The 17,828-nt window shown below is 37.0% G+C and overlaps 1 pseudogene; it reads left to right on the top strand.

Annotated features, from left to right (window-relative positions):
* Window positions 1-4,299: 4,299 nt before the first annotated feature.
* Window positions 4,300-16,062, top strand: LOC141416254 (carnosine N-methyltransferase-like; annotated as a pseudogene).
* Window positions 16,063-17,828: the final 1,766 nt, after the last annotated feature.

The raw sequence follows: 17,828 nt of genomic DNA, 5'->3' as shown, positions 1-17,828 counted from the left end.
GTATCTGATGTGTCTTCTGGGGAGGAAACACAATATTCAATGAACAGACAGTTGAAAACTTTATTAGTTTTCTCCTTGAGTACATTTTTTTTGCCTGGTACTGAAGTTTGAATTTAAGATTTCAGTCTTTCTAGGCAGGTGCTTCGCCACTTTAACCAGGATGCAAGTGAAATGGAAGTTTTTCATTCTGTATATATGAATGCCAATGACTTTTCTTAGTGAAAATGCAGCCTATTTGTTCTCAACTGTGTGATCATTCACATTTGTTGTATAACCAGAAATCTCTCTTCCCTAACCAAATCAAGACTTATAATATTTTGTATGTAGAACAAAGGAGGCTAAGTTTTTCTTTGATGACTCATACAAAAGATTTGAAGGCATTAACCTCTTTTCTTTGGTGTTCTTCATATCTCTTTATCTTAGAGCTCTCTGACAATTATTATATACTTTATAGAAGCAAAATGTATTCTGTGATGTGACATTTTACTGTGATGTGATAGTTGTCTTGCAGTACCTTATTCTTTCTTCCAAACAATACTGTGATTGCTAACCCTATTTGTGAGGTTTAAAATGCCTTTGTCATGTGTAGGTGTCTTAGTAAGTAATAGCTGTCTTTATTTTTTTTGGCTGGACTGGTGTTTGAACTCAGTGTCTCACACCTGCTGGTCTGGTACTCTACAACTTTAGCCATGCCTCCTCCCTTTTTGCTTTAGCTACTTTTTAAACAGATTCTCACTTCCATATAAGCTTGCCTGGACTGTGATCTGCATAGTTGTGCTTCCCACATAGCTGCCATGATAGGTGCATTACACCATGCCCAGTTTTGTCACTACTTGAGATGGAGTCTCACAATTTTTATCCCTAAACTGGCCTTGAGCTGCTATCCTATCAATCTCTACCTCTTGAGTTACTTAGGATTACAGCCTTGAGCCACTAAACCCAGCCATTATTATTCTTAATATTATTTAGGAACTTCTTCTTTTTGATATTTGGAAGTATAACTCTGTCCGCAGATATTATAGAGCTGTGATTTTAAACTGAAGTTCTTGAGTCAAACTTTCTGGAGTAGAGTTTGACACTACCATAATACAATCCTTGTGATCTTGAGAAACTTATTTAAATCCATTGTGCTGCAGAGGATTTACCTCACCTCTACAGTAAGGATAGTAAGTCTGAATACTTAATGAAGAGCAAAACAAGGTCACACAATGCAATGTTTCTACTGTAGTTTCTGTGACATATAATGGGCTTTTCAAAATCATGTGTTTCTGTTCTTAACATCTCAATAAATGTGTCTTGCATGGATATCATTTAGAAATATTAATTTTAAACTAGAATGTCCATCATGGTTGTAATTCTAATCATTATAAATATAATAGTTTGGATACAGCTTTTGACTGCTACACAGCAGTTTTCATTAATGAATATCCTTATTGTCCTCTTTTTTACAGAATATCTTCTTCCTAGAAGAAGAAAAAGCATGTGGAGTATATGAATAAAAGGGAGGAAAAACACACAACCAATAAAGTCACCTAGGCAAGTGTTCCTATATGTGCTCATGTGCCTGTGCCCTTTACTGAAGTTGTATTGTATTAAAATAAGCAAATTAAATGGATAGATCCTATTAAAAGGAGGAGAGGTAAGTTCAATGCTGGTCAGTACAATGATTGCCTATGGAATAGACAATAATTCAGGATACAAAAACAGGAATTACTATGCACCATTTAGTCTCTGAACATGAGTAGAAGAGTCTACTCTGTAACAAACGTTTGAGTTCAGAAGGAAAGGATGGATTATTGTTAATAAGTAAAGAAAGAAGAAACATTCTGATGAAGAAAACAGAATGGGTGGCAACCCTATCGGATGCTAAGCTGATATAAGTGGAAAGTTGAGATGCTAGTGTGATGGATAGCAGAGGAAGAGGAGTAGTAGGGATTAAGTATGTAAATAAATAACAAATAGAAATTCTCATAATCTGCATTTTTGTCACTTAAACACTGATAAATTTGTATTTGCTTGCTGTTCTGAAGTTGTGACAGTTTTGTATCATCATTTGTCTTTTCAGAAAATTACGTGGAACCAGTTACATTGTCAGTACTGAAAAAAACTACAAATGGTGGAAATACAATAAATACCATGACTAAAATATCTACAAGAGAAATATTTCAACTTATCATATGACTGAGAATAGACACAGAAATAAACAGTCAAAACACCAAAATACATTGTGTCTATGTATGAAGGTGGCACAAGGCATCTTACTGAAAGCTGTTATAAAATTGGTGGGACACAGGAGGGAAAAAAGAGAGAATAACAGAAGGGATCCATCTGAGCAATGCACAATAAATGCATGTATGAAAAGCCATTGTGTAACACTTTATACAATTAATACACAATAACAAAATGCATATTTTGTAAAAGAACTGAACACTTCAATTAAATAAAATGTATTTAAGTCTCATTTTAAAGGACAATATTTTGTAACTAATGCCAATTATAGGAATAGAAGACCTTTTAAGGGTGCAAGGCCCAAACTGTACAGCACCTGCCTAGTAAGCAGGAAAATTTGCATTCAAATACCAGTAACACAAAAAAGAGAAGAGAGTTTAAGATAAAAGTTTTTTTTAACAGAATTCACCATAAACCTAACACAACGAAGTAAAATCATGATAAAAAACTCATATGTAAAATGTGTTTGAGAAAAATTTGACAAACATTTCTGTGATTAGTTCCCAAGGCTGACACTGTCAGTAAATGAAGAAACTGAGGGAAATTTTTAATTCAATTAAGAATGGTTGTTTTAGTACCACATCCAATAGGATGTACTACATTAAAACCCTGCATTTATTGCCTAGAATTCATAAACATGCTAATACAGCCTTTTCTGATATCAATAGTTTAATGTTTGCCTAAATATTTAAAGGTATTGGTAGCACAAGAATAAATAATTGCATTAATAGCACATATATTTTGGATCTTAAGACATTACGGTAACTACAAAAATGTGTCAATGACTGAGAGCTATCAACAAATTGATATGCCAGTAAAATAGCATATTTAAAATAACCCAATAGAATCTGGAAAAATATACTGTACCTCATGAATAATAAATCTTCAATGAGTAGTGCCAAGTAGATAATTATATACAGGGATTCTGAAACTAGTCTACATTTTATCAGAGAGAGAGGGAAGACAAAGTAGAACTTCTTCAGAAAATAATTCCTGAATATATTTCAGATTCTGAAGAGTGAAAGAAAACAAAATAGCTGGAAGAGACAAGTCTCAATGGAGCAAGAAATGCCCTTGAATTTACAGAACTCCACTTTTGTAGACTAAAGATATATAGGATTTTCTTATTATCATCACTCTTGAGGTGAATCCCACACCCACATTTTTTCCTCTTTTACTTCTCATTCTACCTGACCTTACTGGGACAGACCAAATTTCTTCAATGGTTGTCACGGAAATGTTGACTTCTTATGATCTGTTCCTGAAGAAGCCTATATGGGTTTCACAAAGTCTGAGATAAGAGATGTATAGGAGAAGTGCATTATTAAGGATTCTACAGCATCTCTGAATTCTCAGAGCTCCTCACTAAACAAATTGTTCTATTTTCTTCCTACTCTCCAAATAATTTAGGTCCCATGGGATACAAAGAAGACACTGTAGTGAAATTATTAAGTCAATTTTATACCTATGTTTTAAGTGGCAAGGGGATATATGTTTACTTCCCTTAAAGACATTATATTCCCTCATTTTATTTGGTTTGACTTAAAAGTCATAAGGTTCCACAAAGGAAAACAGTAACATCTACAAGGATCCAATTCTAGCAACTCTTATAAACAACTTTGGATATTTTTAGGAATAATTTTGAATCAAAATTTTATAGAAGAAAAGAAGCCCATTATTTTAAATTTTCTTTAGCACTTTTATTTTTAAAATTCAGTTATTTGTGTGTTTATTTATTTGTCCGAATTGAGAAACAAAGTTGTTCTTAAATATTGCATGCAATGTGATGTTCAGAAGTATTTCACACATTGCAATGCTTAAATCTTTTTAAAAAATTAATTAATTCAATGTATCACTGGTTATCACTTTATGGTAAAAATATTTTTCATTTTCAGCTCAAAATTTTTTGGAACACAGGCAGGCAGGCATACCTAAGTCCTGGTAGAGCTGGGTGCTGATGGAGGCCCTAGGGCGGAGAGGGAAGCAGCCATGGCTGTGGCACGAACATGAAGGTGTAAATGCAGTTCTCTGCAGGGGTTTTGGCTTGGCCAAGGTAGTTTAGGCTGCAACATGTGCAGCATGGAGGAGGAGGAAAAGAGGCTGGAGCAGGAGTACTTCTCAAAGATCATTAATTCCTTCCACTCTAATGGAAGTATGGCACCAGTATGCAAGAGTGAGTGAACTGAACAGAAACAGTTTTAATAACTTCCAGATAATCAACAGAAACTACTTCCTCAGTTTCCTCTTCACTTGTACAAAATCTGGAAATGCATTGATGATAAGCAAGAAATACTACTGACTATTGTAAATGATTGCATACATATGTTTGAAAATAATGAATACGGAAAAAATGGGAATGCAAAATTATGCCAGCTTGTACATTTGACATGGATAAGTTAAAATCCATATTGAAGCAATTTGTGAGAGACTGGAGTGAAACTAGGAATGCAGAGAGGGATGCCTTCTACCAGAAAATTATTAAAGAATATTTTTTAACTCAAAAGAGAGATGGGATTCTTCTAAAGTAAATATTCTGGTACCTGGTCCTAGACTAGTAAGATTGGCCTGGGGAATAGCTATGCTAGGTTATGCTTGTCAAGGAAGTGAATGGAGAATTTATGCTCTTCTCTTACAACTTTGTACTCAACAGATGTTCTGTAATTGATTAATATAAACTTTATCCTTGCATCCATCAGTTTACCAACAACTGGAGATCAGCTGATCAGATTTGACACATCTTTCTCCCTCCCTGATGTTGATCCCCACAGACTCCCTCCTGGTTCTAACTTTTCTATCTTATATCCTAAAAACCCCAGGACTCCTAAACACACTGAACAGCTACAGCAAGGTGGCAGGACACAAAATTAACTTACAAAAATCATTAGCTTTTATATACACCAACAACAAACAAATTGAGAAAGATTATATGAAAACAATTCCATTTACAATAGCCTCAAAAAAATCAAATACCTAAGAGTAAACCTAACAAAGAATGTGAATGACCTCTACAAGGAGAACTACAAACCTCTGAATAAAGAGATCGGGGAAGACTACAGAAGGTGGAAAGATCTTCTGTACTCAGGACTGGTAGAATCAACATAGTAAAAATGGTTATACTACCAAAAGCAATCTACATATTCAATGCAATTCCTGTCAAAATCCCAATGACATTCACCAAAAAGATTGAAAAATCTACCTTAAAGTTCATTTGGAAACACAAGAGACTGAAAATAGCCAAGGAAATACTCAGCAAAAAAAAAAAAGGAATGCTGGAGGTATCACAATACCCAACTTCAAATTATATTACAAGTAACAGCAATAAAAACAGCATGGCACTGACACAAAAACATGTAAGAAAACCAGTGGAACAGAATAGAACACCAAGGTATTAATCCAAACAGCTATGCCAGCCTAATTTTTCACAAAGGCACCAAAAACATGAGATGGAGAAAAGACAGCCTCTTCAACAAATGTTGCTGGGAAAAGTGGTTATCTGACTGCATAAAACTGAAACTAGATCCATGTTTATCAACCTGTACCAAATCAAATCAAAATGGATCAAGCACCTTAATATGTGACCCAAAATTCTGAAGCTAGTACAGAAAAGAGCAGGGAATACTCTGGAAGCAAGAGGTATAGGCAAGGACTTCCTCAATAGAACCCCAACAGCTCAGTAACTAAGAGAAAGAATGTACAAATGGGACTACAAAAAATTGAAAATCTTCTGCACAACAAAAGAAATGGTCTCTAAACTAAAGAGACCACCTACAGAGTGGGGAAAAGTATTTGTTGTTATACATCAGACAAAGCACTGATAACCAGAATATAAAAAGAGCTCAAAAAACTAAACTCCCCCAAGTCAATGAACCAATAAAGAAATGGGCAACTGAACTAAACAGAACTTTTTCAAAAGAAGCAATTCAAATGCCAAAAAAAAACCACACATGAAAAAATGCTCACAATCTCTGACCATAAAAGAAATGCAGATCAAAACTACACTAAGATACCACTTCACCCCTGGTAGAATAGCTATCATCAAAAACACTACCAACAAAAATGTTGGTGAGGATATGGGGAAAAGGGAGACCTCATACATTGCTGGTAGGAATGCAAACTAGTACAACCACTCTAGAAAACAATATGGAGGCTTCTTCAAAAACTAAACATAGATCTGCCATATGATCCAGTAATCCCACTCCTAGGGATATACCCAAAGGAATGCAACTCAGGTTACTCCAGAGGCACCTACACAACCATATTTATTGCAGCACTATTCACAATAGCCAAGTTATGGAAACAGCCAAGGTGCCCCACCACTGATGAATGAATTAAATAAATGTGGTATCTATACATAATGGAATTTTACTCATCCATGAAGAAGTATGAAATCTTATCATTTGCAAGTAAATAGATGGAACTGGAGAACATAATCTTTAGCAATGTTAGCAAGGCTCAGAAAGTCAAAAATCATATGTTCTCCTCATATGCAGATTTTAGACTTAAAAGAAATGCAATAGTATTATTAGACATGGGTCACACACTAAGGGGAGGACACATATAGGAGGAATAGGGAAAGGTAGGAAACCAAAAACTTGAAAGTGTTTTATGTGCCCACAGCAAAAGAGATAATATAGGTACCATGAAATGACAGAGGTCACTATGAGAAGGTGACCAGGAAGTAGTGAGGAGGTCAGGTAGAAATGAATCAATTTGGGTTGTTATATACATGCATGGAAGCAATGCTAGGCCAATCTTTGTATAGCTACCCTTATCTCAAACTAGCAAAAATGCTATGTCTTTCTTATTATTGCTTATGTCTTTGCATCAACAAAATTGGAGAAGAGGGCAGAACAGTTTCTGCCTGGAAGCAAGGGCAGGGGGAAGAGAGGGGGTAGGAGATATGGGGGAGAAATGGCCGAAACAATGTTTACACATATGAATAAATGAATAAAGAATAAAAAGAACAATGTACTTTTTCTTAAATGTTTCAGACCAGAAATGTCAGATTATGTCTACTCTTTATTGCACTGATCTAAAGATTTTATTGCATGTAATTTTAAAGGTAAAAGGAAATAAAATAATCTAAAATATCCAATAATAAAGGATAACCAGAAATGCAGTCAATATCCAGTAAAATTCACAACAGAGACATCCACATCAAAATCCATAATAAAGCCTGTTGAATTTCAAAGTCAAAGTTCTGAGTTTGAATCCTACTTTTTCTATTTGGTCCCACTGTAACTTTTGAAACATGTTCTGTTTTGTGATGTGTGGTTTTTTTGTGTGTGTGTGTGTGTCTGTATGTGTGCACATATGGTTCACATTAGAGCTTGATTTCCTAAACTCTGATGATAATAATTGTCATCTAGGAAGACATATAATAACATAACACAATATAACATATTATAATGTAATAAATTATATAACATGGAATATTAGCATCTGATAAATACATAATACACACTAAAATGTGAATGATGTTTTAATATGCATTTTAAGCATACATTATCCATTCTTACAAATCCAATAACAGTATACAAACACATATATAATGAACACAAATCCATATGTTGCCATATGGGTAGTCTCTGGGAAATGCTAATAAGAGAATTCTCAGGTTCTTACATTACACATAGAAAGAATCTAAGCATGACACAGAAATGTAGTAAAGTTTATTAAAAATGAATTCAAATTATCATAGAGAAAGCAATGATGGCCCTGACTAGGTGGGTTAGAAATGTATGTCTTTGTTTAAAAGGTCTTTTATAAATTCAAGGACAAATGGTTGGAAAAAACTGGGTTGTCCATGTGGGATAGGCTAGGGTGATTGACAGGTTTGATTCACTCTGTGCATGCACTTGAGCTAGCTCTTAGGTATTTAATTACATGCATGAGGTGCAATCAATATTCATGACTTAAGTAGGGGGTTTTAGGTTACTGTGGACAGGTAGGTATTGACACAGGCTTTTTGTCTCACAATCTTTATCATTTATAATTGCAAAAGATAATAATGGGCTGAAGTAAGTGGTTTAGAATGAAATTTGTTTGAAAAAGCCAGGCCAAATGGTGCTGGGCAGGTCAAAGTCCCAAACGACTATTGTTAGCCTGCCTCACTTTAAAGGCATTCACATCTAACACAAATTCCTCCAACAAGGCCCCATGTTCTAAAGTCTCCACATCTTGCTAACAGTGTCACAAGACATAGACCAAGTCTTCAACACATGAGTTTTTGGGAGATATGCATAATGCAAACTATGCAATGAAAATTACTGATAAAGTGGGGCAGAGGAGGCAAGAAAGAGTAATAGGTGGTAATTTAATCACATATCTTATATGTGTGTATTGAAATAGCACACTGATACCCCTGTGTACAATTAATATATACTTACAATGAATGAATGACTGAACAAATGATTCTCACAATGTACAAATATATCATTCTTGAATTCACCCCTTCCACTGCTCTTTCATCCTCCCTCTCCTGATTACTAGAACAGTTTCAACAGGTATCCTTTTTGCATTTACATACATTTCTATAAATTATTTGCATGATATTTATCCTCCTACCATCTCCTACCTCCCATCAGTGCCAACACACCATCCCCAGGCAGAACCTATTCAACCCTCCTGTTCTTCAATTTTGTAGAAGAAAAAAACATAAAATAATAAGAGAAATATGGCAGTTTTGCTAGTTTGAGAAAAAGATAGTTACACAGTGATATTACTTGTGTTGCTTCTATGCATATATGTATTACAGCCCCATTTTGTTCATCTCTACCACTCCTCTTCATTCCTCACTGGTCCCCTTCCCATTGTGGCCCTGGTCAGTTTAAGATTTCTAAATTCATCCCTGTACAGTGAGCACATCAACCACAACCAAGTGTTTTGTTTCCATACCTTGCCCTATTCTTCACATCATGGCTCCCATCAATGTGACCCATATCCCATAATATTGCTGCATTTGTTTTAAGTCTATAATCTGCATATGAGGGAGACCATGAGACTTTTGGCCGTCTGAGCCTGACTAACTTCACTTAAGATAATGGTCTCCAGTTCCATCCATTTACCTGTGAATGACTAAATTTCATTCTTTGTGACTGACAACAATCCCAATGTGTAAAAATACCACATTTTCTTAGTCCCTTCATCAGCAGTAGGGCACCTTGGCCCTATCCATAGCTTAGCCCTTGTGAATAGTGCTGCATTAAACATGGATGTGCAGGTACATTTGTTGTTACCTGACTCATATTCTTTTGGATATATCCCTAGGAGTGGTAGTGCTGGATTGTATGGCAGATCTAGTTTTAGTTTTTTAAAGATTGTCCATATTAGTTTCTTTAGTAGTTGTACTAGCTTAAATTCCCATCAGCAGTGTATCAGGATTCCTTTCTCCCCACATCCCCGCCAACATTTATTGTTGATTTATTGTTGGTGGTGCACTTGGTGGTAGTTATTCTAACTGGAGTGAGGTGGAAAGTGTGGTTTTGATTTGCATTTCCTTTACTGCCATGGATGGTGAGCATTATTTCATGTGTTTTATAGTCAATTTTTTATTGGGTCATCGAATTTTGGAGAGTTTAATGTTTTGATCTCCCTGTATATTCTGGTTACCTGTGCCTTGTCTGATGAATAACTAGCAAAGATTTTGTTCCACTCTGTGAGTGGTCTCTTCAATTTAGAAACCAGTTCTTTTGTTGTACAGAAGCTTTTTAATTTCATGTAGCCCCTTTTGTCAATCCTGTCTATGGACTGCTTGAGTTCTACTGAAGAGATCCTTGCCTATGCCAATTGCTTCCAGTGTATTCCATGATCCTTACTGTACTAGCATCAAGTCTTCAGGTCTTACATTAAGGTCCTTAATCTACTTGAGTTGATAAATGTACAGAGCGACAGGCATGGATCTAGTTTCAGTTTCCTGGAGGCAGCTATCCAGTTTTCCAAGCAACATTTGTTGAAGAGGCTGTTTTTTCCATCATACATTTTTGGAAAATTTGTCAAAATTAGGTGGGAGTAACTGTGTGGATTCATATCTGGACACTCTATTCTGTTCCACTGGTCTTCATATCAGTATTTTGCAAATATCATGCTGTTTTTATTGCTATGGCTCTGGGGTATATTTTGAAGTCTGGTATTGTGAAACCTCCAGCATTACTCTTTTTGCTCAGTCCTGCCTTGGCTATTCCTGGTCTTTCGTGTTTCCAAATGAACTTTAGGGTTGATTTTTCAATCTTTGCAATGAATGTAATTGGGCTCTGAGGGAAATTGCACTGAACATGTAGATTGTTTTTGGTAGAATAGCCATTTTTACTATGTTGGTTCTTCCTATCCATGAATATGGGAGATCTTTCCATCTTCTGTTATATTCTTCAATTTCTTTCTTCAGTGCTTTGTAATTTTCCTCATTGAGGTCATTTACCTCCTTTGTTAAGTGTATTGCTACATATTTGATTTTTTTAGGTTTTATAAATGGAATTGTTGTCTTAAATCCTTTTTAATATGTGACTGATTTCTGTAAGTTTATTTTGAATCCTGCTGTTGTGCTGAAATTGTTTATATTGTCTCGACATTTTGGGGTGGAGTGTTTCAGGTCTGTTAGGTATGAGATCATGTCATCTATGAATAGGGATAGTTTAACTATTTCTTTATCTATTAGTATTCCTTTATTAGTTTTTCTTGTCTTACTGCTCTGGCTAGAAATAGGAGTGAGGAGAGAGGGCACCTTTGTCTCATTCCTGACATGAGGGAAAATGGTTTCAGTTTTTTCATGTTTAAGTATGACATTAGTGGTAGGTTGGTCATATATAGCCTTTATTATGTTGAAGTATATTCCTTCTATTTTAGTTTCATCAGACCTTTTATCATGAAATGATGTTGAATATTATTGAAGGCTTTTTCTGCCTCTGTTGAAACGATCAAGTGGTTTTCCTCTTTGCTTCTGTTAATGTGCTGTACTATATTTAATGATTTGTGTATTTCAAACCATCCCTGCATCCTTGTGATAAAGCCAACTTGATGATGGTATATAATCTTTCCATTATGTTGTTAGATTCGATTTGCCATTATTTTATTGATTTTTGAATCAATGTTCCTAAAGGAGATTGGCCTGTAGTTTTCCTTTTGGATGTGACCTTTACCAGTTTTGTGGTGAGTATATTCCTGACTTTATAAAATGAATCAGGCAGTGTTCCTTCTCTTTCTATCTTTATTTCATATGTCTAAACTATAGCAGTGCCACATAGAAAAATGCTTAGACATGACACATCAAAAGGAATAAAATCTATTGGAACTAAAAATTAATGGGACCAAAGAGGCATGATTTACAGTTCTACATCATTGATTTCACAGTATATTCTACTAAACAGACCAAAACATGTGGCCCAGCTCCTGATGTTGGCCTGTATTGGAGAGGACCTTCCAAAGTACATTCTTTTTCTCCCCATTCCACAAACTGTAGACAAAGGGGTTCAGCATGGGTGAACCCATGTTGTACATCACTGAGGTTACCATAACATTCCTATTAGCATGTGAGACAAGTGAACTGAAGTATGCTCCCAAGGCTGTTCCATAAAATATATACACAACTGGCAAGTGAGAACCACAGATAGAGAAAGCTTTGTATTTCCCACATGATAATGGGACTCTCAGAATAAAGGAAATTATTATTACATAAGAATAAAGAATCCTGAGACTGGAACACCACCAAATATTGCAACTATAAGATAGATTAATATGTTATCAGTAGAGATATAGTCACAGGCAATTTTAAGGAGTTGAGGTGGGTCACAATAGAAATTAGAGATTTCAGTATCTGGGCAGAAGGTAACTTGTGATACTATTAAGCAGTGCAGCTGGGAGTCCAAAGGACTGATGGAAAACAAAATCTGGACCAACAAGCCACACAGGCAGGGGTTCATGATGACTGGGTATTGTAAAGGGTAACAAATGGCCACCAAGCCATCATAGGACATTACAGAGAGCAGTAGACTGTCCAAACATTGAAAAAGGAAAAAAAAAAAAAACAGAACACCTGAGTTAGGCAGCCTGCATAAGTGACGGATTTGTAATGTTTCTGGATGCTCACCAGCATATTGGGGATTGTACAACTGTTGAATCCAATGTCAGTCAAGGACAGGTTGTAGCAGGTGTGAGTCAGAGCTGATAGCCAAGACGATGAGCAGATTGCTGAGCACTGAGACCAAATACATAATCACAAATAGCACAAAGAAGAGGTGCGGCTGTTCTGGATCATCAGAGAATCTCAAGTATTGTAATTGCAAGATGCCTGTTAAATTTTTTGGTTCCATGTACCAAAACACATTTAGAAAAAAGAAGAGAAAGTTAAAATAAATGAAGCAGCCTAGAGGCAACCAGCTATGTGTCTTTATTTGGATTCAAGCACCTCAAATAGGTTATTATACTTAAGCATTTCAATGGTTTGAACTGAGCTTAAGTATGTCCTGAAAAGGTTTTTGTGTTGGGGGCTTTATCTTCTTTCTGATGGTGTAAATTGTTTACAAAATGGAGTCTATGTCTGAGGTGTAGCTCAGTGGAAGGTAACTTGTCTAGCATGCCTGAGGCCCTGGATTCTCTCCACAGGACTTTAAGCAGGAAGGCAGGTAACAAAGGAGGGAGGGAGAAAGGGAGGAAAGAAGACTGTGACTGTCTCTCTAGATGGATCCCTCTGTGCTTCTGATAGCATCTTGTGGAACTTCAATGAAGGCAAACTCCTTTATACATGAGATGATGGGGATATTATCAGCAGTCTGTGTGTGAGCCCCAACCACTACTAGCTCCATGCTGCCACAGGCTTCAGCATCATGATCTGGGACTTGGAGGGCGAGTTCACTGTAGATGAACTGAAGCAAGAAGTCAGCACTACCAGCAAACTGATAGCTATGCAGACAACCTGGTGACAATTTGGCAGATTATGGTTGGCACTATTGATCCACCTGGTTCATTCTCCTGAGTTGTTGATGTGAGAGGCATGGGTTACTTCACTTGGCATGAGTCACTATTGAAGTTACAAGTTTATTGATGAAATTCAATCACAAGGCTTAATGTACTTTTTTTTACTATGACTCTCTTCTGCTTTCCCTCCTAGCTCAAGTTCCATAGAAAAATTCCACTTTTACAAAAATGTTCTATATATAAATGTATATATGATTCTATTTGTTTTTGTATACATTTATCTTTGGGAGAAATCTCTTGCAACTGATTTAAGTGGGGCAGGGAGGGGTTAAGGTGGCAAGGTAATAGGGGTAATATAAGGAATATACGTTCTAAGCCTATTTAGAATTGTCACAATGAACATCCCTGTACAATAAATGAAAATGAAAAAAAGGAATGGTTAATGATCATTCATTCTATTACATCACAGAAAAAAAAGAAAAATAATCATACCACAGGGATCTTCCTTGTGGAGTGACTGAAAATCATAAACTATGTGTGTGACCATGTGCCCCACCCAGAACAAAACTGAAAAGTAAATAATTAAATAAAATGTGGTGAGATCCTGCAAGAAATTTATTTCCCTTTCTCATTTTGTCACTCTTTTAAACTTTTATGGCTATCATCATGATTTTTACTCTTGAATGTTATAAATTCTATTAAGTGGAAAATGACAGGTCCCATGGAACATCTGTGCTGTATATAGGAAGTAGTTCTAGGAACACAGCTGAAAGGAATAAAAACACAGGTAATAAAGGCCCTCACATATCAATATCATATTGCTTACACTGTGTTTCTTCAAACCAAGGAAAGTCCTACTCAATGTTTTGCTTAACTTTTCTTTTTCTTTCTTTTTTTTGTTAAAGTCATAATTAGCAACAATGTGCTGGCCTGAAATTCATTATATAGCTCAAGTGGCTCTCAGCTTGCCATCCACCTGCCTCAGCTACCCAATTAATACAATAACAGGCATAACCCACCACACTCAGTTACCTCATACATGGTGTGTCTTATAGCTTCCAGTGATCCAAGCAAGGGACAAGAGCTGGGAATCAAAAATTAAATAAACAAATTATTTACCTGCAAACATTGAGAAAATACATCTAAGCTGAGTGTCGAAGTGCAGACCACAATTCCAGCACTTGTAAAGATGTTTCAGGAGGATCAGGTGTTCAAAGACAACCTAGGTTACATAACAGAACTGAAAATTAAAAACAAAGAATACTTTTTATCAGGTGTTATGGTACATGGCTAGAATTCCAGTACTTAAGAAGATGAGGAAAGATGATTGTGAGTTCAAGGCCAGTCTGGGCTACATAATGAGACTGTCTCAAAACACAAAGTGAAGAAATAATTAGCAACAAAAGAATCTAATTCAGTAAGGACAAAAATAATGTTGTCTGAGATGGGAATGCAGCTAGTGATAGAGGTCTTGCCTAGAAATCATGCACATGCAAGTTTGCTCTCCAACACTTCAAATAATAACAATCTTGATAATCATCACAATAAAATTAAATGGACTTTCAGTAACCTGGGGATACTTAAAGCTTCAGCTGATAGGATATTGTAGTGGAAGGATATGGTACTTAGTCTTTTCAATATTATAAGGACAATAATGCCTAAAATTTACCTTCTCCTCCTATAGAAATCTATCACCTGTTTAGTCACATATTCCATGCCATGATTTTCAGTTTACCTGTGATGGAGTTTTATCAACTGAAGACAATTCAGGTGGCAACACGAGGCTCTGTCCTACTGAGAACTTCCCAGTGTCACACAGGTAAATAAGAACACATAAGAATAAGAATCAAAATTTCAGTCTCTAAGGTCCAGGCAGAAACATGTTTATTGCTTTCCCTCATTTCATAAGGTTGAAGTGAATAGTAAATATTTATTTCAAATATGGTAAGGCATGTCTTTGACAATTTTTCTGTTCACAGGATAGCAATAGAACCCAACACCATGCATTTATGTCCTCCTTAGATGTAGAGAAGGGATAAATTACACGGATGGAGGTGTCAGTAGGCAGCAGAGGCAAAAATCCTGTAACATGGGACAGAGTCAGATGTGCCTGGAATTATCACATGTCAACACCTTCTATTACACCTCCCATAATTTCAACCTTTTTTGCTGTAGCTGATGCAGTAAGACCACCTACTGCTCTGTACTGTGGTCTAGCAGAAACACAAAGAGAAGAGCACACCGGTCAGGAGCCACTACCTGGGGAAAAATGGAAGAGAAATGTGAAGGTCGGTTGGCAGGAGAGAAAATAGATGCCCTGTGTATAGTCTCACTGTCAAGATTCAAACCTCTATTTATCCCATTATATGTCAGGATATAGGAAAAATTACATTGAAATTCTCTCATCATTATCATCATCACCATAATATTCATGAATACTTAGGAGATAGGTTAAAAGCAACAATTTCTTGCTAGTGTGGAAGAGATGCCTACAAAACCTTGAGGCAGTCTGGGAAGAAAACTAACAGTACATTGTCAACATAACCAAAAGCATCAGTGTCATACACCTCTAAGCTAACACTTTGCATTCTTGTTTCCTCCCATATGACTTCCCCAACTATCCTGCTCTTCATCATGATGAAGAAGTTGTGTCCTCAAATCCCTCCTGCATCCTGTGTCCCTCTTAGCCCTACTGGGTGCAGTGCATCATTGCTGGGACATGACCAATGGTGAGTGAGCTGCTTTCCTTCTCCTGCTTCATAGATGGTGATGGCCCCACATTCTGTCCCCAGAACTGGCAGGAACACAGAATCAGAAATGAGCTTCCTCACGCAATTAGTTCATCTTGGAAACAGAGATACAGATAAAGTCCACCTGGCTGGATCTGCCAAACTGTTGCAGGAATGGTACAGAAGGTTTGACTGACCAGTGAGAATAAGACACAAACACAGATGGTTGGAGGAAAGGAAGATTTATTATGCTAGTGGGCCAGCACCTGGATATCTCCAAAGTGGCACAGGCCCCAAGATCAGGGTGGTTGAGGTTTCTATACTGAAAAAAGCAGCAGCAAACAAACAGGGAGTGCAGAAGCAGACTTGGCAGTTAGCTGTTCAAGGTTACACTATATCATGTCAGCACAGCTGTGGATGAAGGCCATCAGCAATTTCTAATGAGATAGCTGGATGCAGGAGCCCCAGCTAAGGGGTTTTCTTATCATTCCCTCCTCTTCTCCATCATAATACCTCATGACCATTTTGGGGAAGTCATTTAGGGGAAGTCTTTGATATTGTCTCACTAACTGTAATTTTTATTATTATTATTATTATTAATTTATTCACATGTGCATACATTGTTTGGGTCATTTCTCTCCCCTGCCCCACTCCCCCATCCTCCTCCCCTCAATTCCAGGCAGAACCTGTTCTACCCTTATCTCTAATTTTGTTGAAGAGAAGACATAAGCATAATAAGTAAGACAAAGTGTTTTTGCTAGTTGAGTTAAGGATAGCTATACAGAGAGATTCCTAGCATTGCTTTCACTAAATGTAATTTAACATTTATTCAGTTGTGAATGAACCTGGAGAGGAGGTTTATCATATAAGGCCCTGGGAGCAGTGGTAAGAGTAACACAGTGAGTGGGCCTGTTAAGGGGGTTACCCATGGGGCCCAGTTTTATACTGTGAAAGACTGTCTAGAATCTCCTCAAAGGAGTGGAGGGGTTCCCTCTCCTCTTCTGACAAATACATATCACCAGGTTACTTGGGGAAAGTTGGCGTGAGGCATTACCATTTGAAAAGGGAACTCAGGATAGAAACAACCAAAAACAATATCACATCCTGTTAGTAGGAGAGAAAGATTGTCAGAAAGAGCCTCTTGATTTAGGCTCTGTCCTGCAGGGGCACTTACTGTTATTGTTACTGACCAAAACAAGGTTATAATACCAAAAGAGAAATAGGTAAGGGATGGCAGAATTTAAACATTACCATAGAACATTGTCCATGAGCAACAGCCATCTATTAACTGTGTGTCCAGTTGACTCCTCAAGCTTTTGTTGTGTGTAGACTAGTCAGCTTCCAGTTTGTGACTAGGGAAAAGTTGAAGGTCTTCTCCTCAAGGTCAGTTTGAGCAGATGCTGGAGTCCTGGTTTGGGGTGGAGTCCCTATTTGGGGTTGTGTTGGGTGCAGTGCAGGCAAGCCTTGTTAGCCAACTGAGTTAGAGTCGTCAATTGAGGAATGAACATATATGTTTGTAACAGTTCTTGTAGATTGGTTTTGTGTAAATGGCTGATGTCCTGTCATCACTCCTGTTTTCTGTGGCATTGAGGTCATTGGACTTGGTTTTAAGGGGCTCTCCAGCTGCTCCTTCTTGGCTTTTTCTGTCATGGTGACCAGGGCCAAGAACTCTCAGGGACTGTTTCCTTTACCCAGGTTCTCCTGGTTGGCCTATTTCTTAATGAGCTCCTTGGCAGCAGCCTGAAGTGTGGCATACAGAGACCTTTGGTCTTCATCCATGGTCAGGTCCTCTGCATGGATCTCTTCTATCATGGTACCCAAGCCATTATCTGAAGAGTCCCCAGACTCACACATCATACACTGTACTCCCTGGACCCTCTTTTTAATCATGGAGTGGTTTTGATAGATGTAGAATCCCAGAATTTCCCCATATGTCATTAAAGGTTTTCCTCATTAGAATTC

This window comes from Castor canadensis, chromosome 14, assembly GCF_047511655.1.
Source record: "Castor canadensis chromosome 14, mCasCan1.hap1v2, whole genome shotgun sequence".
NCBI classification, from domain to species: Eukaryota; Metazoa; Chordata; class Mammalia; order Rodentia; family Castoridae; genus Castor; species Castor canadensis.
This window is presented reverse-complemented; position numbering and strand designations above follow the sequence as displayed.